We start from the raw sequence: 24,610 nt of genomic DNA, 5'->3' as shown, positions 1-24,610 counted from the left end.
CACACTGTTCTAATAATGCCTTTATGAGTTAAAAAAAAAAACATGTACCCATTATTCACTTGTAAATTCCTCTTCCTCTTTTAAAAGTATCTGTTGCATGCTTACTATGTGACTTGGGTCACTATTTTATTTATTTATTTTTTTAAATTTTTTATTTATTTACTTTTAGACAGAGGGGAAGGGAGGGAGAAAGATAGAAAAACACCAATGTGTGGCTGCCTGTCATGTGTCCCCAACTGGGGACCTGGCCCACAACCCAGGCATGTGCCCTGACTGGGAATCAAACCAGCGACCCTTTGGTCAGCAAGCTGAGCCACACCAGCCAGGGCTCATTACTTCATCTGATTCTTACAACAAATCCTTGAGGTTGCTATCGCTGTCCCCATTTTCCAGATAGAGAAAAAGAGGCTCAGAGAGGTCTGCGGGTCTGGCCCAGAGTCCCCCAGCCTGTGCCTTTCTGGTGAGGAACTACCAGGCACAAGAACACTGGCCGACCTCCTCTAGCCCTTGGGTACAGGGTTTCGGAGGCGGCTCCGGGTCCCCTAAGTAGCCAAACCAAAACCGGGACATTCATTTATGAAATGTGTCACTGTGTTCCGGTGGCCTAGAATCTTCCCAAGAGTTTCTCAAAATCCAACAGAATAAATATCAGATTTTTTATTGCCTCCCACATAATAGGAATACAACTTACTGCCGTGGGAGCGCCAGACTTTCGGCGGCCCCCATAAATCTGGTAGAGGCTCCGGTGGAGTCCGTGTGCCTTTGAGCAAAACCCAGCCCACGCAGGGGGGCCGTGGATGTAATTGGAATACGGAGTGGGGCTCCTTTCTGGCTTAATCACAGTCTGAACGTTAACTGTGCATTGTGTGGGTTGCCTTGTGAACACACTCAGAAGCCCCCGCATGCATATCTGATGGGGGCTCACACAACCGGCGCAGCCAATGTCCTGACTTCAGGGCTGGAAATGGCCCTGACAGCAATGGACGAGGCCGCGCGCCATTGCCCCCGAGAAGAGCCCAGCTCGGCCCTCTCCAGGCCTCAGGACACAATGGGTGGTTTTCCAACACCAGAGGAGGAAGCAGTGTCGGTTTGGAACGACCTGGTTCGGGATGGATTTTGCCAGAAGACCATTTTGTAGTGAGTTCTTGGAGGAGTTTTATGGCCCTGGAACTTCTTCAGGATTAAGCTGCCCTGTGGTGTCTTTACTGAGTAGGCAGTGAGGTCAGAAGGTGGTGGGAGAGTCCTGGCTGGTGTGGCTCAGTGGACTGAGTGCCAGCCTGCGAACCAAAGGGTCACTGGTTCGATTTCCAATCGGGGCACATGTCTGGGTTGTGGGCCAGGTCCCCAGTTGGGGGCGCACAAGAGGCAACCACACGTTGATGTTTCTCCCCCTCTCTTTCTTCCTCCCTTTCTCTAAAAGACACCCACACCCACACACATACATATAAAGAAGGTAGTAGAGGAGAGACTAGGATGGAGAACAATGCAGCTAAGGAGTCAAGGGTAAAAGAAAAATTTGGAATGACTTCTAGATCTGTCAAGGGCATTGCTGGAGTGTCCTCGCCACATGACAATGGTCAACATCCTCCAGGGTTCACATGATTCGCCCTTCACAAAGCAGGGCTGTTACCTGCAGTCTCTTTTGGCACACACCTTGACTCGCACAGGTAGGTATTATCACTCCCATGTCAAAAACATGGGGACCGGTTTTGCCCTGAAGAAGTATGAATAAATAAGTCATAACCACAGGGCCGGCACTTGGGCACGCAGTTCAGGGGGCACCAAAAACTCAGCAATCACGAACAATCATATTTTAATGCCATTATTTTTTTAAATTACTGCAAAACGCCTCTGGTGAACAAAATATCAAATCTTTAAATAAATACGGGATTTGCTGTATTTAAACAATGCTTTGCCGAGCCAGGTTGGAGCCAAAGGCACGAGGAAGTATGGGTAATGCCTACCTGTCTTTCTCCCGATTGCTGAGTTTTCTCACTTCTTAAACGTTGCGCCTGAGGTGGGCGCTTGTCTTGTCTTAACTGTGTTCTGGCCCTGCGCGGGTGACAGAATTATCTCCCCAAATCACACATGTTACAGTGGATGCCTCTGATCCAATCCCTCAGGGAAAAAAGTCCCTACTACCTACAAGAAAGAGTCTAGGTATCCAGGCTGGGATCAGAGAGCCTTCTGGCACCGAGCGAGCACAGGTGGCCCCAAACTGGGTTTCTGTGCATCCGATAATCGGTCGTCTCCGAGCCGAGGACACAGGCGTGGACTCAGACGGGACCCTGGCTTTGGATCCTGTTCTATCCTGTACAAGTTGTGTGACTTTGAGTGACAGACTTAGAGTCCTGGGGCCTTGGTTTTCTCTCAAACAACAGCAGCAGCAAAACAGGAAAGCGACGACAGAGTTGTCAAAACGATTCAATAATAAAAACAGAAAGAACCACGAAAATAACATTGTTTACTGAGCACTCATTTCCCCGGCGTCTAGCACATGGTAAGCACTCAAGTCAGCAAATATTTATTAAGCATCTACTACATGCCAGGTACAAAGGGCTGGAGTTTTCAAGGCTGAAAATGCTACTCCTACTATTATTATTAAATACTCGCAAGAGCCCATGAGGTAGGCACCATTATTTCTACCCTTGCTTTAGAGGCGAGGAAACTGAGGCTCAGAAGCATTAAGCAGCATTCCCAAGGTAAGCCAACAATGAAACCGAGGAAGCGGGATTGGACTGCTGCAGATCTGTCTCCAAAACCCCCAGGTTTACCAGCAAGGAGTACTGCAGCCCTTCCCGAGTGTGTGTGCCTCTTCTGTAGCACCGTGGGCTTCCAGAGGTCAAGCCCATGGCACCTTTGTTCTTTGTCTGCCCCAGGACTAGCGAGGAGCTTTGCACACAGCAACGGTCAATGAATGGCCAAGGAAGTAAACTGAGCCCCACCTTGCCGCCTTCTTGAATATGCTTTGTGCTTCGTGCCCTCATATCTGCCCCCACGATGGAGAATGCACCTGGGCCTTTTCTGCACTAGTTAGTGCCCCACAAGGAGGGAGAACTGGCTCAGCGGTGGAGACAGGCACACGTCCAAAATGTGGGCTGTTTCTTCCCCAAGCACCCGCTCCTCCTCGAGGCTCCTGTCCCAGTGAACGAAGCACAGCCCAGCTACAGGGGACAGTGGGCATCCTTCCCTGTCCCCTGACAGGCAGTCACTCACCGGCCACATGCTAGGGGGTCCCACCTCCTAATTATTTGCCCATCATCCCCTTTTCCTGCCATCCTAGGCCAGGTTACCACCATCTCTTGCTTAGATGACCTTAACTGCCTCCTCACTGCTCTGCCGGCTTCCGGCCTGGCCCCCATCCCATTCCATTCTCTACTGGGCAACCGGGACCACCTTTCCAAACCACAGACCTGACCCAGCCTCTCCTGTGCTCCAAACCCTGCCGAGGCTCAGTGCACCCACAGCAGGGGTACGGCAGGGGGGCATCTGCTAACTGGGGGCGATGCAGGGCGATCCTCTGGGGCGTGGAAGGAAGGTAGGTGAACTTCTGTTTATTTTTCTACTGCATCTGTTTGGGAAGTTATGTTTCTGCTCATGTTTTATGATGTCCTATCTAAGTTCAGGTCCCCTGGGAGCAGAGCCTGAGGCAAAGATCTGGATGCTGGGACTCATTGAGGGGGTGCACTCAGGAGAAACTTAGGGGAGAGTAAGAAAAGCCCAGGGGAGTAGGAAAAAAAAACAACTAAGCCAAGGTGTGGCCTTCGGCCTGATCCAACTGGGAGCTCTAGAAGGCAAAATGCACCACAGGGGGCGCCCTTTTATCTGCCTCTGCCAGCCACCGGACCCTGGGGTGGTCAGGGGCATCAGCTTCCCAGTGAGGTAGTTCCCTCGGCCAAGGGCAAGTCCTCACACAAGACAGCAGCTCTCCTGCAAATGGGCACCAGCACCCTGCATGGAGGGGCGTGGGGAGGAAGCATGAGACTGTTTACCTACACCCCTGTTCCATTTCTTCCTCTTGTATCTTTGCCATTTTTAATAACACAGGACTGTGCCTTTAATTGAACCATAAATAGATCAGTGTCGCAGGGGGTGAGAATGAAAGCTCCTGCCTCTCGACAACCATAGGCAGCGTGGATGAACTGGAACCCGCATCTGAACCGAGCAGCCATGGCCGGACCCACGTCATGCAGAGAAGTCAGGGCTGGGACAGGCAGGGAGGCACCTCAGGCAGCTGGGACCCAGACAGTGGAGGAGCCCAGGCCTGTTTGTCTTGGAACCCGGCATGGGAATGCTTTGGCCCAGTCTCCTCCGATCTCCTCCACACACGGGGAGGGCAGAAAGGCAATGACTGCATCAGGGGGAGCCCCTGCGGCGGTGTTCAGGTGAACTGATCATTCTGGCCTCTTCCTACCTCTTCTTACGCCTCAAGCTTTGGTGGTCCCTCCAGATGCTGTGAAATGCATAACCTATCTCATCCCGGGCCAAGAGCCGCAGCCAGAGTGGAAAGCCCCATGGGACCGAGGAGCCAACAGTGTGAAGATAATCTGCTTTGAAACAACAGGGGTTCTCCTTCCACGCCTGGCTGGAGCCTCCGTGCACATCGCTCTGAGCCGAGCTTCTGGGCAGGTACAAAAAGGCCTGAATTTAGCTCACATATGAGAGAGAGCGCACATGAAAAAAGGAGGGACTTGGGAGGCAGGAACTGCTGGGACCCAGCCTCACCTTGACCAAGCACCAAACCTAACTAGCTGTGTGACTGTTGCCACCTTGGTAATGTCTCTAAACTGAAGTCAAGGTCATTACAACATCTACATCAGTTTCCCAAAGCCAAAGCCAGGACAGTGAGCTGTAAGCAGAATCAGAGTAACTGATAACCATAATTGGGCACTTGCTATATGACCAGAACAGTGCTAAATATATATATAAATGTATGCACACACACACACACACATTCCGATGTAATAATCTCAAAAACCCACTGTCTTTAATTTCGAGATGAAGAAACCAAGGCTCAGAAAGGCGAGTAAACATCCCAGCTAGTAAGTGGTGGAGCCCGGATTTGAACCCAGGCAACTTACCTTTTCACCATCCCCTTCTGGGCCTCCCATGTCCGCCCTTTCTCGTCATTAGCGCCCCAGGTGAAGACTCCAAACCCTTCTGAGGCGGCGGAGACCTTGTTCGCAGCCATTTGAAAGTCATAATTAGAAAGCAGGAGTCGTCTTTATTGAATTCTGCCTGGTAGCCAGTCGGATGCAGAAATCTCACAACTTCAAGGGTTTGAATGTCTTCTTTATCCCGGTTGGTGCCTACCCCAAATTAAAATCCCCTGAAGGTACTGCTGTCTTAATTAACAGTTTGCCTTGTTAACACTGTAGATGTTTTGCTGGCTGGGAAGCAGGCCGTGACAATTTAGAGGCGCAGATGCTGAGCAGGAGGGCGACATGCACACTTGTGGGGAAGCCCAGCCTTCTCGGGCCAGCGGTGACTCCCACAGGTGCTCTGGGAGGTCACGGAGAGAGAGGGTCCTAGAAGAACAGCTGCTTCCACACCATAGGCAGCTTCTGCATGCCGTGGGCTACCCACGGGAGGCTGGGAGCGTGAGGTTGGAGCCATTGAGACCGGGGTATGTGTTCTGGCCCCTATCTGTGCCTCAGTTTCCCTGGCAGTGTTTACCTCAGGGCACGGTTTGGTCCTTAACTCAGGTGCTGAGGTGAGGCTTGAAAGAAGTGATGTAAGCAAAGGTGCTCAGCATAGAATATGTAAGAATAGAAGCTCTTCTCCTCTCCCATCCTGCCTGCTCTAGGGGGCATTTTTTATTTTATTTTATTTTATTTTATTCGCCAACCAGCATCATGACAATGTTCTACTTCATGGGATATATTTTCCCTTGTTCTGAGCACCCTGCCCCTCCAGGAAAAAGCCCCAAATTTCACTTGCAAGCACGGGCCTAATCCTGGAAGACTTGGAACTTTTCTGAAAGCATTTTATTGAAAAATAGCATACATATAGAAAAGTCACACAAAGCATAAGTATACTGCTTGTTACATATTTGTAACGTGAACGTATTCTTGTAACGGTACCCAAAACTGGAAACAGAACATCAGCAGCTCCCCAGAAGATTCCACGGAGCTAGCTCTCTTCCAGTCACTATTCCCTACGTACCCTGACTTCTAAAGCACAGGCTAGGTTTGCTAAGCTTTTAACTTTACATAAATATAATGATATAAAGTTATATATATATGAAAATTAATGTAATTTCCATGAATTGAATCAATGGAGTTTCCATGAACAGAATTAATGGAAATGGAAATGGGACAGAAATTTAATGAGATGAAATTGCATAAAAAATGCATAAAGCATATATTCTTTTGCACCTGGCTTTCCTTGTTTCACACTGGGTGAGGTTCATCCATGTTGATGGGTGCAGCTGTAGTTCATTCATTTTCACTGTAGTGAAGTATTCCCGTCTGTGACTAGACCATGGTTTGACTGTTTATTCACTCAACTGTTGCTGAACATGTGGACTGTTTCCAGGTTTTAGCTGATGCAAGTTGGGCATCATGTATGAATACTCTTGTACATGTTCATTGGTGAACACACGTATGTGTTTTTAGTAGAGTTGATGAGCCAGAGGTGAGACACACCGCTGGTGTTAGAAGACACTATTTATGTCCATTTTCACTGCCACCAGTAATGTACGAGGATTCCCATTGCCCCAACATTTGGTGTTGTCTGTCTTTTTAATTTTAGCCTATTTTGGCCCTGGCTGGTGTAGCTCAGTGGATTGAGTGCAGGCCTGAGAACCAAAGGATTGCAGTTTGATTCCCAGTCAGGGCACATGCCTGGGTTGCAGGCCAGTTCCCAGCAGCAGACACATGAGAGGCAACCATACATTGATATTTCTCTCCTCTCCTTCCCTTCCCCCTCTAAAGATAAATATGTAAAATCTTTAAAAATTTAGCCTATTATGGTAGCAGGGAAAGTTATGACACTGTAGATTTAATTTGCATTCCTCTGAGGTCTACAGACCTTCTCACATATTTATTGGTTAGTCAGACGATGTCATTTGTGAACTTCCTGTTCATGTCTTTTGCCCATTTTTATTTCGCGTTTTGTCCTATTACTAATTTGCAGGAGTTCTTTTTATATTTTGAATAAAGGTCCCCTTTTGAAGTTGCAAATATCTGTTCGCACTCTATACTGGTTGTTTCTCATTCCCTTTATGGTATCTTTTTATTACTGTGAATAGTTTTAGTTATAATCTAATTTATCACTATGTCCCTTTAGTGAGCAACTTTTTTGGCCTACACAAGGAATCTTTGCCTACCCCAACATCATGAAAATGTTCTCCCTAAATGTTTTATTGTTTCACCTTTCACATTGAGCTATACAGTCTACCTGGAATTGATGTTTGTGTATGGTGTGAGGTAGGGGTCCAGGTAAACTTTGTTCCATATGGATATCCTCTCGACCAAGAACAGTATTTGAAAACGAACCCTTCCCCCCCACCCCCCACTTCCAGGGAACCCTTGCTATACATCAGGTGATGGTATGTGTGGGAGCCTATTGCTAGACTCTTTATTTTGTTCCATTGGTCTATAAGTCTATCCTCTAGGAAACTTTCCTGTGAAAGAGATTTGTAAAGAAGTTTTGGTAGCTATTGTGGGAGAGGGAAGAAGAAGTTCATTCAGTTCCTGAAAGCGGCAGTGGCTGGCTCCTGCAGCCTTGGTAGAGGAATTATAGAGTCTAGTGTCTCGGTGGTATGGGCTATAGGGTCTTCCCCAGGGCAGTCCAGGGCTATGAAATGGGTATTGCGTTTGGCCATATAGACTCAAAGCTGAATTCTCTGCTCCTTCCCTAAGACTGGATGCAGGGTTTGAATCCTCCGTGCTTGTCTTCCCTTGAAACCAATCTGCCCCTGTGTGCGCCTTCCCCCATCAGCTGTGCAAGGCAAGGTCTCCTTGTACGACTGTTATAGACTGTTTGCTGCAGTTTAATATATGAGACACTGCATCACAGCCTGGAGGTTCAGAATTACCTCCAAGCAATCATTTTCTAGAGGGCTGGTAGGAAACATTCTGTCACATAGCTCTCAGTTGTCGCTTGTCACAATCCATCAGCCCCCAGGGAGATTTTAGGGGAAATGATACGGGAATGAACTGAAAACTGGCACATACAAGAGCACAGGTCTCTGCAGAGGAAAGCAGGCTCGGTGGCCTGTGGGGGGAGAAGGGACTCTGCCCCCAAACCCAAATGCGTGGGTTTAAGCTCTGGTTGGCCTGTTGGCATAACTCAGCTCCAGGGTCATGGGGATAATCCTTCGGCCTTAATCTTGGCCTTTCATTATCCACCCTGAATGCTTCATAACACAGCGGTTACCTGAGTTTGGAAAATAATAGCAGCCAATTTACAAGCACTCCTTCTGTGCCAAGGAGCTTGCTATTCCTTTTCACACATCATCTCATTGATGATGATGGCAGCTGGGGGGAGTTAGAATATTAGCCCATTTTACAGCTGAGGAAACTGAGGCTGGGAGATGTTGAGAAACTTGCAAAATCAGTTGGCTGGTTGGCAGCAGGGCTGTTTGTTGTTGTTTTTTTTTTAACTTTTTTTTTCTTTTAGAGAGGAAGGGAAGGAGAGAAATATCAATGTATGGTTGCCTCTCATGAGTCCCCTGCTGGGAACCGGCCTGCAACCCAGGCATGTGCCCTGACTGAGAATCGAACCTCAGTCGTGTGGTTTGCGGGCCCACGCTGAATCCACTGAGCTATACCAGCTACGGCAAGGGCTGTTTTTTGAACCTGGGTGTTCTTTTTCCAGAGGCCAAGTGCTCAGTCACTGCACACTGCCTCTGTGAAACATCCAGCCCCGCACTGGGCCCCATTGGCTTGTACCTTCAATAAACCGTTACGCATACTGTTCTTGTCCCATGGGATGGGTGGAGGGACCAAGGCTCTGGGAAGGACAGCAGCTCGTCCAAAATTCGCAAGAAGATGCACTGCTGAGGTTCCACTCCAGGTATCTCTGGCCACACACCTGAAACTTCCTCCTTGGGGAGGCAGGTGAGCACAGGTAAAACATCACCGCAGCAGAGTTGCAGGAGAGGTGCTGGTTCCTCTAGGGGACCTCATGGCGTCATGAACTTTGGCCCAAGTCCCCAACACGGTCAGATCAGGTTTTGGGATGCTGAAGCTTCTGCTGTTTGGGTGGCTTTCAATCACAGGTAAACATAGCACTCACAACCTCCCACAACTGTATCAGAATTACAGCCAAACTATGGAGCAACCATCACTGAGAACTGCTTGAAATCTAGCTGAAGAGTCCTATACATGGAACAAACTGGTGGTCCCCACCCACGGGCAGCAGTTAAAAACTGGGAGAGATACCTTAACCGCAGAGTTCCCCCTTGAGAAGCAAGGGATCTCAGCCCCACACCAGGCCCCCCAGCCCAGGGTTCCAGTGCCGGGAAGAGAAGTCCCCATAACTTTTGGCTGTGGCAACAGGCAGGGATTATGGCTTAGTGAGAAGGGGGGCTGCTGGAGTCCCCGGCACTCCTCTTAAAGGGCCCACACGACTAACTTAGAGTCACTGGCTCTGAGCTCCAGGGCTGGGGCAGCAGCTGCCAAGGTGCTAGGCACACACAGGGAGGACCCGAATTGTCTGGCTTCGGGTAAGGGCTGAAGGGCTCGCTTGCCCCCAGACAGAAGCGCTGGCAGAGGCCACTACTCCCTGGTGGCTTTTACCCTAACCTCACATGCGAATCATTGAGGAGGTGTGTCGGGTTGCATCGGATAAACCCAGCCAGAATCTCGAGAATGGGGCTTGGCCATCAGCATCGCCTCAAAACTCCCCGAGTGTTTCTGAAGCACATTTGATGTCTCGGTCAGCTACTGCCACAATAATGCTGTGAAACAACTCCCAAATCTCAATGATTTACAGTAACAAACATTTATTTTTCTCACTGCTGGGTCTTCAGATGGGCACAGGGTTGGCCAGTTTCCCCTGAGTGTGAGTTATACATCCAGATACTCTGGGCTGAGTGTCTCCGTCTGGGACCAGCAGCTCTGGCCACGCCCTTATTTATGAGAATGGCAGGCGTGCAAGAGACCCACAAAATGCAAAGGTTCCTGAGCTGAACTGGATAACCACTTCCTCCCACATTCCATTGGCCAAGGCAAGTCACATGACTAAGTTCGGCACCCATGGGCCAAGGGAGTGGACTCCCCCTGACCCCAAGCCACATGGCAAAGAGCATGGATCTATAATTCTGTTGAGGGAGAATGCAGAGCAGAAACAACAATCTAATTCATCACAGTTGATGAATTAGATTAGGTACAAGGGAAAGAACTTAGAAAATGCCTAGGAAGAGTAGGTGCTCAATAAACGCTGCGTATTCTCCTGGAGAACAGACTCCCTCTGAGGCCATTTCATGGGAGCTGTTCTCCCTCCAGGAGTAGCTCCAGGGATGGGTTGACTTCCCACCCCGGGGTTAAGTCAGTTTCCAGGGAGACCAGACTGTGCCATAATGCATCAAATATGTCGAGTAACTAGGAAGAAAGCCCCCAGCTGGAGGCTGCAGGAACTATTATTATCAGCTGCTTAAATATCCATTTACCCATCCACCACTCACAATGTGCTGTATTTATTTGCACACTCTGTAACATAGCGGCAGAGGGAGAATTCATTAAGGCAAATTGTGAGGGTAGTTTTAAAAAAAATTCATCTCTCTGTTTTATGCAGTGCACAGTTCCCCGTTTAATGAGAACTCTGCGAGTCCATTTTCCTTAAGGGTTTAATAAAAGTATAATTTTAAAAATTAAGACAGATGGAGAAAGTGCTGAGGGAAGCTATTTCTCCCATTAACTTGCAGAGAAGACCTTCTTGATACTGCAAGATGGGTAGGGCGGGGGGCGGTGTGGGGGAGAAAGGCCCCAGAAGCGATCAACAGTTCTTTAAGGCTGCATAAAACTCCAGCCTGCGTTTACGTGGCCCAGGGACGGCCGCTGAGCAGAGAGGAATTAGATTTATTTGGTTGAGTAATGGGACTGTTACTAGCTGGCAGTTTAATTAATGCTGATATAGGAGCTTCGCTTTTTCTCAGAATTTGAACTACACAGCGCTGGGAAAGAGACATTAACATTCTAAAAACTTTTTGAGTAATCTTGGGTGCTTTTGGGGCGGAGAGGAGAGGAGGTAGGGAGAGTTGTCAGGGGTTAATGGCCAATGTCTACGCCAGACTCTGTGTGGCTGGCACGTCAGGGGCAGACGCTTCACTACGGTTTGGTTCCCTTCCACCCTGGCTGCCGCCACTGGCTTCTTGAACTGGGATGTAATCCGAGACATAATTTTTAAAAACCTACTCAGAATTTTTATTCTCCTTTACAATATAAAATTATGATGACATGACTTCTTATTATTAAAGAGGCTAAGAATTAATATTGCTTGCACTTTGGGGAGCGAACGTTGATGACGTTCCCTGGGAAGGTTGCTGGTATTCCCATCATCCCCATTTTACAGGCCCGGAAACGAAGGCTCAGTCACGCAGAACAGGTGGAGCTGGGACTTGGAACCTGCATCCACGTCTTGGACCCTGAGCTGCCCTTTTCTGTGTGACAAATGGACCCACTGCGTCTCCAAGAAGTGGGGCGAAATTCCTGAGGCTGGAGAGTGAGCCAGTGCAGACCGAGGACTAGATTTCTTATCTAGCAGCTTCCTCCATGACACCACTCTGACTCTCTTTAACATCTGTCTGCAGAGCACTCATTAAGAAGCACAAATGCTCTCCCGTCACCGTGGAAACGGTACCCAGATCCACACGGACAGAAGGCTTTTTGTGCTGCAGGCGCTCTGCTGGGTGCGCTGCATTCTTTATGTCGTTTGATCCTCACGTACCTGCAGGGGGCAGGTGGGGTTGTGTCACTATTTCCACTTTTGACGTAAGGAGTCTGAGGTTCTGAAAGGGGAAATGACTTGCCCAAGGTCACGTAGCAGGAGGTGACCCAGACTGGACCGGGACCCAGGTCTGCCTGAAACTCTCAAGCCTTTGTGCTGAACACCAAGGCTAAATAGAGATGATTGCAGGCTTCCCTTGACTGTACTTGACCACTGTCCTGGGCAGCCTCCCTTCGTGATAAATAAGAGGTGACTGATGTAACGCAGCCTGTTACACTTGGGAGTTTGTAGCAAGTTCCTGTAGAAATCCCTCCTCTCCTTTGCTTGGAAGGGATCCGCTTCCTCCATGGGCTGTGTTGTAAATCAGGAAGCTCTTGGAACTTGTTCAGATGGACAGGCGTCCCTTGATTAGCAGTTTGAAAAACTCTGTCTTTGCCTTTCTTGGGCTGCCGTTCATTCAGGGGTGTCCAACCTGCAGCCCAGGATGGCTGAGAATGTGGCCCAACACAAAATTGTAAATTTGCTTAAAATATGAGATTTTTTTGGTGATTACATGTCGCAGTGTTTTTAACATGTGGCCTAAAACAAGTCTTCTCCCACTGTGGCCAAAAGGCGCCAACAGGTGGGACATCCAGAACCAGATTCCTTTCTTACCCCCTCAAAAAAAATCTTTGGTTTATCCTCTTTGTTCAAGTCAAAAGTAGTTGAAAACAACTTTTTGTGTCTTTACCACATTGCAAAAGGCACTTGGATTGATGGAGACAGGTCCAGAGAACGGAGAGGATGACTTGAAGTTCATGTCCACGTTAGCCACATTGGTACTGGCTTCAGGTAAGTTAAACTGGTCTCTGCCTTGACCCGTGAAAATAAGTGGGCGAGGTTTAATTTTGCAAGGACACTTGGGTTTTCCATTTAGGACCAACAGAAGGGACTTGGGCACCACACAGGCCTCCCGGTGCTGAGCGCCTAGCGGGAATGAGCACAGATTTGGGCGGCAGACAAAACTGGATTAAACACCTGCCCTTGCTGCTCACACTCAGGTGTGAACATGAGCAAACTACTGAGCTTCTCTCAGACTTCAACCATGTGCTTAAATGTGAAGTGGGGATAACGAAATTATGATCAAGTAACAAGAATGTTTTAGGAAAGACCGAGGCTAACAGCCGCAAAGCAACTCATATAAGGTCACCCGGCTATTTGCTGGCAGAGCTGGAATTTGAAGCCGCCTCTGTCAGAGACTCTGGGTCACCTGCCATGTGACATGGCTTCCCAGTGACAGTCACAGGGAATAGGTGGGAAGGGTGGCAAATCCAGTGGAGGCTTCACCCAACAAAGCGAGCACCAGCAAACTTACGCTGAGGCCCTGTGCAAACTTCCCCGTGACAGATACACCTCTAGACGTCCCTAATTTCCATTAGCCTCATGCCGAGCGGAGCTTAGTGAGTCTTCCTGTAACACCGGAATTTGGAGAGCCCCTCGGAGAGATTAGGTTTCTCTAATCTCACCAGGCCCAAGTACAGTTCGGGAGACATGAAAGGCGGCCGTTAGTTATTTCATGAATGGATAACGGCAAGCCATTTAGAGGGAGCCATGGCAGGAAGATGAAAAAGCTATTAATACCGTTGGAAGCTCATTTCTTTTGGAGTGGTCAGCAGCAAGCGGAGAGGACCAAAATGAGCAAACGTTGCCATGGGTGCTCCTGACAGACAACATAAATTATTCAGGAGACATTCGAGTGCATTGTTCACCACCGTACGCATTTTTTAAATGTTTACAGTATCTGTGCAAAGGCATCTTGCTAGAGGAAGCTAAATAACATTCATAGGTGTGCGTGCGTGTGTTTGCATTTCCTCTTGTTTTTCTTTGTTCGTTCTTCTGTGTTCTTGCATTTCTTTTTGAGCTGGTATCCTTTGTAAGTCACTTTTTGAGCTGATGTACAGTGGCTAGGCCGGGCTCAGCTAATGCAAAGGGAAGTCCGTGCCCTGTCCCCTGGGCCACTGCGCTATTGATGTCCATTGTGTTGCAGCTGGGGCTCTAAGAATCTGGGACCTGGTGTGAAGCGGACTGATGGGGACAAAAAAAAAAAAATGCTTCAAATCTGGGAGGAGGGAAACCAGGGGGAGCATGCAGGTAAGGATGTGGGAACTTTTCCCAGAGCGTGTTGGGGAAACTGCACGTTTCCATGGAAGGAAGGGCCCAAGGGAACGAGACGGGATTTGGGGAATCCGTGTACTTCTGAGCCCCGTGGGAGATTCACAATATACGGGTCAAGGTGATGCGATTCTTGAGACAAAGCGATTCCCCTTGGCTTAGTTCTACTTTCCCTAGTGCCTGACCACAGCGCAACACCTGCAAAAACTCTAGATCCTTAGAGAGTCCTATTTCAGAAATAGGGTTTTTACGTGAGCAAAGCTGTCATTCATTATGACTAAGAATGGTAACAAATACACACGATTATTAGCTCAATTAGTTTAAATGAAATGATCTGTCAACTCAGTGAAGTAGCTGACCAACGTAGGTGGTCTTCTAGTTTGCTCAATGTTTTTTCCCAGTTTAGTTCACTCTTGCATTTTAGGCTTCTGCATGCAACTGATGTAACTGTAAGCGGTGAAGTCGGTTTTGAATCCATTACCCAATCCATTAGCCAACTCTGTAGATGAATTATGGATAACGGTTTGGGAGTCAGAGGTACAAGGGTTTTCCATCCTGGCACCTTCACTTTCTAGAGGTGTAACTTGGGGAAAATTTGGAATCTCTCTATTTAAGCTTCAGTTAGAATGGGAATGATAAGAATTGTACCTACTTAATTGGCTGGTGAAGATTAATTGAAATAATGCAGATAAAAAGCATAGAAGCACAGGGCTACCACGCTTCTTAGTCAGTGTTGGTTATCATCACCATCATCACCATCAACAGAAGGAGGGTGCTGAGGCTAACAGGTGAACTGTAAACCCTTCCTCCAGTCTCAGGGATGCCTGGGAAAGCTGGACCATCTGTGATATCCGTGTAAGGGATACATTGTAATGTATTCACTAGACACAAATGCAGGCCTTGCTGGGGTGGGCTATACACCGATCACTGACCCGGCAGTGTCCCTGAGCACACTGTACTTGGTGGCCAGGTTTATTTATTACGCAGCCTACAGCTGACGGAGTGCAGCTGTTCAAGGACAGGAGTGTGACCTGCACCCCTCCAAGTACTTTGTCACTGGCAAGGTATTCAGGGCGATGGACTGGAGACCTGTAAGCTCCCCTATGCGGATGTGGCCCACAGACGCTCTGCAGGGCAGCCAGCCGAGCGAGTCTGCATATCCTCAGTGATGCAAATCTGCTGGTGATGGAAGCACAGGAAAGTGCAGCTTCCTATTTTCCCCACCAGAACTTAGCAGAAGACCAAATGCCCTTCATCGGTCGCGGGGAGAAAACATGCCACGCAAGAACATAGTTGAAGCTACCAAGGTGACTTTTCAGATGACTCTGGGGGACCCGCAGACGTGGGGTTTCAAGTCCTAGCAGGAACAGCCAACTCCTGGCTGCTTTTGCTCTGGATGGACCGCGATTCAAAACCTCTCATCACATCCGGACCCAGAAAGAGAACCAACAGTTCACCAAGGAAGCGGACACCAAAACGACCAATAGAATTCTCTAGAAACCAGCAGTGGTCCACACTGACCTGCCTCCCAAGGACCCGTGAGACCAGCCTCTGCAGAGAGGCGTCCCAGCTCCCCTGGCTGGATTGGACCATGGGGGAGTCTGGAAAACCAAGTGGCATTGCCCGGACCAATGTCTGGCAGCTTTGAGCTAGCCTTGGAGGAAAGGTTCATCCCTATTCCTCAGATGAAAACCTTACATTCATCCCCAAAGTCCTAAAAGATCTCCCCGACCCCGTGGCATCCCGAGACAGGACAGAAGACAGCACAGAATGGGGGAGGAAGCACGCAGGGTCCCTGCTCCCTGGACTGAGCCTCCCGGGATGCCCCGAAGGAGCCCACTGGGAAGGCCCCTTGCTGACCTGCATGGGGAACCCAGCCCCCCGGAGGACACCTCTGGTCCTGAGCACACTGACCACCAATCCTCAGGAGGAAGAGGCCACGGGGGCGGACTCTCAGAAGAGTGGCCCAGAGGCTGGAAGCTGACTTCTCTGACCACTGCCAGCAAAAGGAGCCTCACCCGAGAAGCTGGGGGAGAGACCAGCCTCAACCTATTTCGACGAGTAGACTGGAGGCCGGCCAGGGGCTGTTCCCCGTCCCTGGGGTCTTACAGCCTGGCCTGGGACACACTGGATGACCCAAACTCCCATCGTTCCAGGGTGGCAGGGAAACCAGTTCCCCAGAGCCGCCCCCTTTGCAGGCCAGGGCCTCGGGTGAGCACTCAGCACTAGGCCTGGAGCGCAGAGTACTCACCTCTGAGCTGGCGGTGCAGATCAGGTGGGAACCCAGGAGGGAACTTCGAATTCTTTGGGTGTATGGGCCCCTCCCCAACAGTCCGGCCCTTGCAGGTTGAGTCAGCGCCTCTTCCTCAGAGGAGCCAGACCCTGAGTGGGCCTGAGTCAGCGTCCCTCCTGACACCAGCTGAGGCTCTTGTGCCGACCCAGGTGGTTATTTGGGGCAGGTGGGACTTCCTGGGTTGAGGAGTCACCCTGAAGAAATAGTCCTGAGACTGGAGCTGCGCCCGCCCCTGGAAGGACAACTGGCAGAGAGTGGGAAGGGGCCTGAGATCAGCAGTGCCCTCAGGGCCCCACCTCTCCACCAGAAGTCCGCCTGAGAAGCTGCCGGGGAAACCGACTTCCCAGGCGCTCCAGGGTTCCTGGGCAGGGCCTGCCCGTGCCCCCCCCCCCCTGCTCCCCTTCGGCCGGGGCTCCCGTTGCAGGCATGCTGCAGCACAGCCAGAGGGGTCTGCAAGGGCCGGTGGGAGCAACACCAAAGGAGAACCGAACCTGTTGCTGAAGGGCAGGTGTGTGTGAGGTCTCCACTCGAAGAACTTGGAGATGGGCAAGATCACTAACAGGCTGGTGGGGATCCAGTGCCGCCAGGTGGTGGAGCAGGTTCCACAAGAGGAGGCACTTGCCAAAGGCGGAATCCAGAAAGTAAAATAGAAAGCTCAGCTTCCTGCAGCCCTGAACTCCATGGAAAAGTCTTTCTCTCACCACTAAAAGCAGTTCAGGAAGCGGAGGAGGTGGTCGAAAGCCAGCACACACTGAAGCATCAGCGGAGAAGTGTGTTGAGGATGACATAGTAAAAACTGACAAGGCCAGAGGTACCAGACGCTGGTGGCCTCCACAGAAGAGACACTTAATGGGAACACGAGGGGATGGCCCAGGCCTGCCCAGGAATCCAGGGGGGCGGCTCGGCCTTCCAGGTGAGCCTGGGGGGGCACGTGCACTCCCTGGAAAAAAACCACTGAGCCGAGGACTAAAGAAAGCAATGAACTGACCAGAATCTGGGACGACTCCATTTCCAAACTAGAGGAGACCAGTGCTCATCCTCCCACCTGTCTGTCTGTCTGACTCTGTTAGGTTTCATGTTCTTTCTTCTTGCTCTTGACCTCATCTCATTTGGAAACTGGATTGCTGTAAAAAGTAGGCTAAAGTTTCCCTTAAGTGAAAAAAAAAAAAAAAAGACCGAAACAGTGACGGGGATGTTGGACATTGGCTTAGGATGTCCAAGGCCTTTATGACACCACTAATCTGCTGTCCGGCCCCTCACTCTGAGTCCCTTCTTAAAATGGAAGGCAGCTCGTGCTTGGTAAGCCTATTGCACATGTCTCGTGATGACTCTCAGTGACAGCCTGAACCTGAACGCCTTGAAAGCATCACGAGATTTGCAGTTAAAAACATCTGGTCTTGGTTTGGCATTGCCACTGATTGACTGGGTAACTCCAGACAGGTTACCTCATTTCCCTGGGCTTTGGGTTCATCTCCTGTACAATAAGGACCAGAAACGCACCCCTCATAGAGTTGTAACTTGTTCAATGAGATAACATGTGCCAAATGCCTACGACAATGCCTAGCCCCCAAAGCGAATGAGGATGGTGTAAAATGCCCAGTAGAGTTTCCTGCCCTGGGTCTAGGAAAGGAGATTCTTCTACAGTCTTTTCTCCTGCTTATCAGGGACCATCTGGGTCAGGAATCAAACCCCCGATTAGTCATAAAGTTGTCCCTTGTCCAGCATTTAACTCTCTTGACTCTCACTAGGGGCGTCTTTACAAACACCATTTGTTCCGTGAAAGTGGAGAATGTCTAATTCATCTGTGATTCCCTTCCCTATTTTCTGGCAAAATGCTGCAGACACCTGTGTCTGTATGGTTAAAACACAGAGCGTGTATTAGAGAGTGGAAGCAATCAGACCCGCACAGGCAGGATGATGTCACGGGCCGATGGCCTGGCTGGGTGTGGACTCTCTTCTCTGTGTAGTGAGGAGCCATGGGGGGCTTTGGAGCAGGGGAGTGGCTAGATCAGCCACACACTGTACTTATAATAACGACTGTGTTATTGACATCAGTGACAATGGTGCCGATAACAGGGGAACTGGAGCCCTTCTTGGTACCCAGAACTGTGCTAAATTCTCTACATCCAGCATGGCATCAAGTCCTCACAACCACCCTCTGAGCATAGAATGTGGGACGCTTGGCCGTGTCCTGGGTGGAGTGAAGGGCAGAATGATGGGCGCCTTTTGAGACTCAATATAGGCCTCCATGAAGGGAGGACAGTGAAAACGGATCAACGAGCCCCTAGCACATGGCACGTATTTGTCACTGGTACCGGTCAGCAAAATACCTCCTCGGTTTGGTAAATGTTGAACCAGATGCATTGAATCCCTTACGTCAGAAAGTCCAAGAAATCATGGCTTGTAGAGAAAGAAGCTTATTAGGTTTTAAGGGAACGGTGTGACTCATTGGTAGCTGGGTCGCCATGTCCCCAGAGAGAGGACGTTCTGAGAAGTGGCTGTGCCGGTGCCTTGTACAGTGTAATGCATCAAGTAGCCAATTTGGGGTAATATTCTCCCAGCTACAGGTTGTCCCCGCCGGCTTGAGATTTTTTTTCCTTTTCAGTGAAATTTGAATGCTGAGATTTCTGCTTGCCCAGTGGCTATGTTACTTCTCTTCCACAATTCCAGTTCCACATGCCACCAGCATCCCTCACTGAAGTCAGAAATCAGCATCATCCCAGCAGCCCGCTCTGCCCAGTCCAGCAGGTCACCAAGCTCGTCAACACAAATCCCTGCAAAGCTCTTAGGTTCACCCCCTCCTCTCCATCCCCACTGCCACCACCATCTGCGGAACCTTTGTTGCCCACACGAGGACAGCAATGGTGTCCTACACGGGTCTCCCTGGCCCTGGTCTTGCCCCTCCATCTTATTCTCCACAGCGCAGCTAAAATGCCGTTTCAAAGATTCAGATCTGATCCTCCATTCTCTTGCTTCTAAAGCCAAACCCCGTGTCCTGGCGTTCAGTGCTGGTCAAAAGCTCACCCCTCCCCAGCTCCCTGTTTGCAGTGGCCACTCCCTGCCTGCTCCAGCCAGGCTGCACCTTCATGCAGGTCTGCAAAGCACCAGGCTCGCTCAGCTCCTTCTGGGCGGTGGAGTCCTCAGCCCGACCCTGCAAAGCCCCGGTGGGCGACTCCATTTCTCCCGCCTCCCACTCCCCTTTTCACGCCCCCATCAGCATGTGGGGCTGGTAAATGAGGGCCTTGGGAGGCTGTATCTGTGGCCCCTCCTGAGATGGATGGACTTTCAACTGATAAGGTTTCTGGAGGCATTTATTGATGTGTAAATCAAAACCCGATTTACGTGAAGGGAAAATGCCCAGCTGGTTTACACGGCAAAGTTAGGAAACAGTTTTTGCCGTGTGCACAGTCTCTTGTAGGATATGAAATGAATTTCCCGTTCACTAAGGAGGTTTGCCTTTTTAACTCCTGCTGGCATTTTCCAGGTGTAACCCTGGCCTGGGGTTCAGGGTGAACACTACTGAATATATATATGCCATTCTGGGGTTGCCAACTGTTGCCTCGGTCTGACTGAAGGGAGGGAGAGAAGTGGAACGTACTGAGCGCCTGTGCGACCCAGGCGTCTCCCTACAATATCTTAGTTTAAGCCTCAGGACAATCAGCGGAGTACATGACATCACGTTGAAGGCCCGCTGTCACCCACAGGACTGCATTTCTGTTCTTCCTTAGAGGGTTAGCGGTCTGTTGCTGCAGGACAGGCTACCACGTGCTTGGCAGCTTACAGAAACTTGCATTAATTATCTCACCGTTTCTGTGGGTCAAGAGAGTCCAGACACAGCTTAACATGGTCCTCTGCTCAGGGTCTCACCAGGCTGTAATGAAATGATGGCCAGGGCCGTGGTCTCATCTGAGGCTCAGCTGGGGAGGGAGCTGGTTCTGTGCGTTCTGTGCTCACAGGGTTGTTGAGAGCAGCCCTTGGCCAGCATGCTGTGGAACTGAGGGTCTCAGTTTCCTGCTGCCTGTTGGCCAGAGACCACCCTCTGTTCCTTTGTCCATGACCTTCCCAACACTTCCTTCTTCCAAGCCAAGGAGAGAGAGTTTTCCAGCAAGAGAGGTTACAGTCTTAGGTAACATTGTCACAGAAGAGACATCACTCTCTCATCATGGTCATATTTATCAGTAAGGAGCCAATGGCAGGGTCTGCCTGCCCTCAAGGGGAAAGAGTTACACGAGTCACGAGTACCAGGAGGTGGGGCTGAGGTGCCATGCAGGGTCTGTCTGCCCCAGGAGGGGCTGACATACTCTTGGTGACTCAGCTGGATGTTGGTGGGGTTGGAATTTCATGTCAGTGGCCTCACTTCACATCATGATGTCCCTTCAGCTGACTTCAGCTATGAGAGTCAAAGCCTGGTTGTCCCTGTGAGATTTATCTTGACTGATGAAGCCTGGATCATTTGTCTATCTCTGGAGCTGCTGTGGGTCATCAGCACCCGAACCGTAAAAACAGAAGTAGAAGCATAGCAGTTCTAAACAGACGGCTGGAGTATCGCGGCCCCAGATGCTGAAGGGATCCTGAGTGTGTCTTCTTCCGATGGACACAGGCCTCCAGAGGCTGTTTCCAATGGAGAACATCTGCTCAGATGGAGCTCAAGGGATCCACTGTGGCCTTGGGGAGAAACTCACGTGGCCGCTCAGGGGCAAATGCCATCTGTCACGCATCTCTCTCTTTGTGATCAGCCTCCCCGAAAGAGGTCCTCCCCATATGGCTCAGCAGAGGATTGCTTCTGTGTTTTTTTTTTTCCACCAACACTCAGAGCCTCCGATTGGATGTTGGCAGCTCTTCCCACGCTTGGGTTCTGAACTGGACTTGCATTACCTGCTCCGTGGTGGTCATGTGTCATTGTGTGGGCTGGGTACTGAACAGGGAACGCCGGGCTGAGAGGGGAGCGGACCCTATGCAAAGTTCGCTCACTGAGACTGCGTTTCCAATGGCAGCGAACACACTCAGTGTCCCTTCCTTTTCATTTTAGAGAGAACATCCCAGTAATGTTCTTTGGTTTAAGGAGCCTCCTCCCTTAACTGTTCAGCCTTTGCACCTTCATTAAGCCAGAAATTTGGTTTCTACCTAGGGAAGGAAGCACCTTTTCCCAACTCACATATCGAGACCCGTCCAAGCTTGCGGCAGCCCTGATGACTGGTGTCAGGGTAGAGAACCTTCTGCCAGACTAGGTTAGTGACCTAATATTCCCCAGCTGACTTTGAGAGCAAGCAACTCCCAGTTTTTCAAACCAAACTGATAGCTGCCTGATCATGGTGGAAATTCTCCTGTATCACGCCGCACCTGAACTCCTAAGTCCATATGTAGAATCACTTAACTCAAGAATGAACAGCTCCAGCTGTCATGTGCCTTTAAAATTAACCTTAAAATTGACATCCGAAGTTGGGCTCAATGTTGATTTTTCAGTCATAAAGGCAATACTAGGGGAATGGGTGTTGAAAAGACACATTAAATGTATGCCATCAACACCAGCTGTGGTCCAATTAAATGCAGCCAATCACAGGTGTTTATATAGATTATGCACATGCTCACACACACACACACACACACACACACACACACACACACACTTTCTCCACAAACTCACTCCCTTTAAAATGTGGTGTTTGGAAAACACAGCGGGATGGTGTGTATGAACTAGTCACGCTGAATCACCTGAAATCTTTCATAAAAGTGAAGATTCTCTGCCTCACCCTAGAGCTATGAATCCAAGTGTGTTAGAAAAGGGGGCCCAAGAATCTGCATTCTAGCAAATACCCAGGGCAGTTTGATGCCTGGTACCATGGACAGCCTCTGCTGGGCAGGGCTGGGCCACATCCGAGGGCTCCTGGGCTCCTGAGGCACCGCTCTGGGCAGCTGCTCACGTGACAAGGTCCAGATGATCCCAAAGCACAACCACGTAGGATTCATGATGAACGTGGAGGTAGATTTCAATCTGTTACTGTCACGGGCGGTTCTACCAAATGAGTTTCTCCAGGCAGGTACCATGCTTGATTCCTGCCGTTTCGTCTGTGTTCGATAAAGCTTGAATTAAAGGGATGAATAAATGATGTTGATAATGAAATGTCAGCCAGTGCTTATTTGTTAAATGAGACCAGGTGGTAGGTTGAAGATGGCCGTGAGCTCTTCATCATCTTCTCCAGGGACAAGCGGAGTCCGGTTCTCTTCCCCATGAGTCTGGACTGGCTCTGTGACTTGCTTGACCAATAGAATGAGGCGAAAGGGACGCTATGTGGTTTCAGGGGCCAGGGTGTGAAAAGCCTGCAGTTTCCACCCGGGTCTCTGGGAATGTCCCCTCTCAGACTGATAGAGCCCCAGCGGCACTAACTCCCAGCTCGGACTAACTCAGGCCATCTTGGCTGATTAGGCTGAAATGAGCCTGCCCATGAATGCAGCCACCCGGGGGCCAGCTGACCCCACGCAGGTGGAGCGCGGGAACCATCCAGGTGGCCTATAGGAGAGTGAAAGATACGGAATTCTAAGCCACTGTGTTCGGGGTGATTATTATGCACCACTAGGTAACAGACGGACAGCCAGGATATCAGTACTAGGAAACCTCTTCGGGGTGTCCCACCTTTTGGGGTCTCCGGGCCACACTGGAAGAAGAAGAGTTGTCTTGGGCCACACATGAAATGCACAAACACTAATGAAAACTGATGAGCAAAAATAAAAAATGGTTTCAAGTCAATTTACGATTCTGTGTTGGGCCACGTTCATAGCCATCCTGGTCCGTATGCGCCCGTGGGCCATGGGTTGGACACCCCTGTGTGAGGAAGACTCGGCAACGCCCTGCAGTCCTTGATTGACAGCTGCTCCTGGGAGGAGGTGAGCAGGTGTTCATTCCCTAGCACTCCCCGTCCTGCAACGAGACAGAGCAGGCTGGGTGGGTGGAGGGAGATTTCGCACAAAGAACCAGGTGGCTGGCGGTCAGTCGGCCGGAAATGGCAGGCAGTGAGGGAGTGTGGGGGTGCAGGTGGTGCGCCAGCATCTACTGTACCCCAGGGAAGCAGCGACTCAGTTCTAAATATTTGTAGCCATGAAAGAACGTGGCTAAGAGTTATCAAATCTTGCGGCCTCAAAAAAAAAAAAAATCAGAAGGATGGATCTTAACATGAAATTTCACAATTTTTAAAAGTTGGCAACTAATTATAAACATTTTTAAAATTTTTTAAAAAGATTTTATTTATGTATTTTTAAAGTGATGGGAAGGGAAGGGAAGAGAGGGAGAGAAACATCAATGTGTGAGAGACACATTGAGTGGCTGCTTCTTGCACATGCCCAGCTGGGGACCTGGCCTGCAACCCAGGCATGTGCCCTGACTGGGAATCGAACTGGTGACCCTTTGGTTCACAGGCCAGTACTGAATCCACTGAGCCACACCAGCCAGGGCTAAACACACACACACACACACACATTTTCTTTCAAAAAACATTTTATTTTTATTATTATGAAATTTCTAATTATTATATTATTTGATTATTAATCAACCGGTTGCCAGGTGGCAGGCGGAGCGGTGTTGAGGGGCAGCGAGTGTGTGTAGCAGCCATGTTCACCTGTTAGCCGTTTCTTCTTAACCGGGATGTGCCCTTTATAAATGAAACTCAAGTAGTTCCATTGATCTTGCCAGTCATTCTTACTGAGGCTTGAACCAGGGCGACAGTTTCTCCAGGAGGCAAGCCAGGCTAATTCTCACGAGGACGTGATCTTGAAGGTGCTCAGCTTTCTGCACAAACTTCCAGCTTCAGTGCAACACGGTTTATTCATCATCTGCGATGTCCCTTGCTGTGCCCGAGGGGCTGAATCAAAAAAGTATGGTTTCTGCCCTAATGGGACTTTAACTCTAGTTCTCCTATCTTCTCATCTGAGTGCTGATCTCTGTCTGTGTCCTCTGTGAATGCCTGAACAAGAATAAGAGTGTATCAGCTAGCCATTGCATGTTTAGCAAAATGCCCTAAAAATCCAGTGGCTTCAAATGGCAACCATTTAGCTGGCTTCTAATCCCGCCATTGGCCATTGAGGCTGGGCTCTGCTGGGTGGTGTTCTGATCTTTGCTGGACACGTTTGCTTCTGTGTTCAGCTTCGGGTGGGGTGGGTGGCTTTACTGTTTCCAGCTGGACTCTCACAGGTGTGAGGCCTGAGCTGGGATAAATGTTCTGGAAGGACTACAGTCTCTCAACCTCCCACAGGCTACCCAGGCTGTTCACGGGGCAGCCA

This window comes from Artibeus jamaicensis, unplaced genomic scaffold (genome assembly GCF_021234435.1).
Source record: "Artibeus jamaicensis isolate MK-2021 breed Jamaican fruit bat unplaced genomic scaffold, CSHL_Jam_final contig_525, whole genome shotgun sequence".
In the NCBI taxonomy this organism is placed as follows: Eukaryota; Metazoa; Chordata; class Mammalia; order Chiroptera; family Phyllostomidae; genus Artibeus; species Artibeus jamaicensis.
Note: the sequence above shows the minus strand (reverse complement) of the source record.